Genomic DNA, 3198 nt, shown 5'->3' with positions numbered 1-3198 from the left:
AGGCCAGCGGGGAGGTGAGGCCAGCGGGGAGGAGAGGCCAGCGGGGAGGAGAGGCCAGCGGGGAGGAGAGGCCAGCGGGGAGGAGAGGCCAGCCTGTGCAGGCAGCATCACAGATCCAGGGAGCAGCGGGCCGCCGTGCTGACCATGCGACTCCGGCCCCGTGGCAGGAGGGGACATGGACCTGTATTACAAACAAACTCCTCCGAGATCCAGAAGGACACTGCCACAGTGGGAAGTACCACGCTCTTACAAAACCCACCGCAAACAGAACACTCACTGCCGCACAGCAGAGGTTCGAGTGGTGAGCACACAGACCATGGGAGGCAGACCTCAGCTTCCCGGCGTTCGCCTGCCTTCTGCAGCTGACCAGTGTCTGTCCTCCGTGGAGATAATAACTGCCCAGGCCAAGCATACCCGTGGGACCCAGCCTCCCAGCTACTGCTGTGGCCCTGGGGGCTCCTCGCGTTCACCTGGTTGTGATAGCAACCGCCCCTGCCTGTCCTCCGGCCTAACACCCACACGTCCGCCCATCTTGAGCATGCCAGACCCTGGGCTGAGCACCAGCCTGAGACCAGAGAAACCCCTAGGCAGGAAGAAGCAGGGCCGCCTTTTGGACGCAGTGGCGCTGGCTATTGGCACCACCTTGTCAACTGCAGATCTTCCCCAAAAAAGAAGAAAAATCCAGGTACGGTGGTGCACACCTATAATCCCAGCACTTGGGAGGCTGAGGCAGGAGGATCACCATGAGTCTGAGGCCAGCCTGAACTATAAGACCCTGTTTCAAGATCCTTTTTTAATCTTTAAAAGCCACATACAGGCACAGGTGCAGGGGTTTTGATCACCGGGTCTACCAGGCGGCCTCACCCCCAAAGCATCCTGAGACAGTGATTGAGACTAGGCGTGGTGGCGCATGCCTGTAATCCCAGCACTTGGGAGGCTGTCCACAGGAAAATCGCTATAAGTCTGATCCAGTAGTGAGGCCCTGAACGCCCTGTAGAACCTTCCCTAAAAATACAAAAAAAAATTTTAAATACACAGAGAATAGAAAAATAATGATTACTCTGCCTAAGAACATTAAGCTAGAAATCAGAACACTGGGTACAACCTCCATCCCTTGTAAGTGGGTGACTGGGCATGGCCGCAGGCCCCTCTGGCAAACTGACCTGCTGGAGGGAGTTATACGGGCATCATCACCCAGCGCCCTTTGCAGCAGTGCCAGGTGCTTCTCCCTCTGCCTGGCCTCTGCCAGCCCCTTGCTGGTCCTTTGGAACTGGCACCCATGCGGCTGTGGCCTGGCATGGGACTTCACACCTGCCGATGAGCAAAGCCCCAATCAGTGGACCAACCAGCAACAGACAGGCCTCATTAATGAGTGTGTGCGGTGCATGCCTAGCACAGTGCCAGCTGGCAGCGGGGCTCTGTAAATGTCGGTGGCATCTAATTTAGAAGTGCCAAGCTATGCCCACCAGAGAAAACAAAAATGTAGCAGCCATTCCTGACCTTTACTCACCTATGTCAACCTTTTCATTTTACCAGTGAAGATTCTGAGAACAGAGAGGCCAGTGAACAGAGAGCTAGGCTGCCCAGCAAGTATAGCCCATACTTGCTCAATTTACCCACAGAAGGTGGAGCTGGGACATCATAGCTGAGAGGAGAACTCCTGGGGTTCCCAGCCCTGCGGCAGTGCCACTCCCTGGGCAGACAGCGCCCCCTCCATCACCCTTGGAGGTACAGGATCTGCCCTAGACAACTAGGAGGCCCTTGGGACCTGGAGCCTGCCACCTGCTCAGAGCATGGGCCGGGCTGGACAGCTGCCATCCTTCTACCAGTTTATTTATAAAGCGTCTATGGCTGAGTCAGCCGCCGAGCTGCCCCACGCCATCAGGGACTGTTTCTGGGATCCCAGCAGACCATAGCAGCCTGCCTCTTGGAGAAAGGGAGAGGCGGAGCCTGGGCCAGCATGGCTGGTGGGGTGTCCTGATGCCCTCCCCACGAGGCAGGTCTAGTGGAGACAGGTAGGGAGCTGCACGTGCAGGAAGGTGGGGCTCATAGGCACCTCCCAGCGCAGAACACGGCCCTTCCCCTCTGCACCACTCCCCCTGCCCTCTTCCAGCCCAGACAGACAGACAGACAAGTCCAAGAAGACAGCTCCCACCCTGCAGCCAAGAGCAGCTTCTCACACCTCCATTCCTGTGTGTACAACTCTCCATGTTGCCTGGGGACCAGCTATTTATATCTCTCTGAAAAAGGAGTGCGGCCCTCAAAGCTTCTCTGCTTCCTGCTCCTGGCAGCACTAATTACCTCCTCAGCTGGACGCTGCCTGCCACTCCCAGCCGAGGCCACCAGCACAAAGGCACCTGCCCTCACAGCCCACTTCCCGGAGAGCTTGGGCCCACACCCTGCAGACAACGCCGCCACCCAGGGCTGCTCCGAGCAGGTGGTTGGACGCCCACTCTGGGCACCAGGCCGGGACCCACCTCTCCAGGGCGGCCTCCACGCAAGGCTACAGGGCCACCTGCTTGCTCAGCTAGCCCACCGGGGGCCTGGCGCAGTTCTCAGCCTTGGCAGGCAAGGCTGTGGAGGGCAGGGGATGGAGCAGCCTGTCCGCTCTCAAGGGAGGCAAACACATAAACAACTCATTATGCAACGAGGGAGAATGAAGTAAGTGCTAAATTAAGGCACAGAATGAGCAGGGAGCCTTCAGGGCCTCAATTCTTCCCTGCTCTTCTTCCTTATTTTAAAAGCAATTCATATTCACCATACAAAGATTTTGTGTGTGTGTGTGGATAACAAAAGAAGAAAATTATAATATATTCATTCTGCAGCCACCCAAAGACAACTTTGTCCAGTTTCCATACCCACACTACCAGACATTAAATTGGAAGAAGACTGGTGAGATAGCTCCTCAAACCAAGCACCTGCTTAGGCAAGTGCAGGGATCAGGGTTCAATCCCCAGCACCACATGCCGCGCCAGCCCCACCCCGAGTGCACTGAGCCAGCCACCTAGACCAGGTGTGGTGGTGCATACCTGTAATTCCAGCACTGGGGAGGCTGAAAACAGGAGGGTCACTTTGAGTTCAAGCTGCATAGTGAGGCCCTGTATGAAATACCAAAAAAAGACCCAGAGCGCAGGCCCGGCGAGTGAGTGAGACGACCCAGGGCCCTCAGGATCCTGAATAGACCCAGAGCGCAGGCCC

General features: G+C 56.7%; 1 protein-coding gene across 2 annotated transcripts in view; it reads right to left on the bottom strand.

Annotated features, from left to right (window-relative positions):
• Golga7b (golgin A7 family member B) overlaps positions 1–2537 on the bottom strand; it is a 39174-nt gene extending 36637 nt beyond the window's left edge. For both annotated transcript variants that reach the window (XM_023708914.1, XM_023708915.1), the window contains exon 1: positions 2478–2537. The gene's annotated coding sequence lies outside the window, so the exon portion shown is untranslated. The remainder of the gene's footprint in view (positions 1–2477) is intronic.
• Positions 2538–3198: the final 661 nt, after the last annotated feature.

This window comes from Octodon degus, unplaced genomic scaffold (genome assembly GCF_000260255.1).
Source record: "Octodon degus isolate 3935 unplaced genomic scaffold, OctDeg1.0 scaffold00010, whole genome shotgun sequence".
In the NCBI taxonomy this organism is placed as follows: Eukaryota; Metazoa; Chordata; class Mammalia; order Rodentia; family Octodontidae; genus Octodon; species Octodon degus.
The sequence above is the reverse complement of the archived record's forward strand: the minus strand, read 5'-3'. Positions and strand labels throughout refer to the sequence as shown.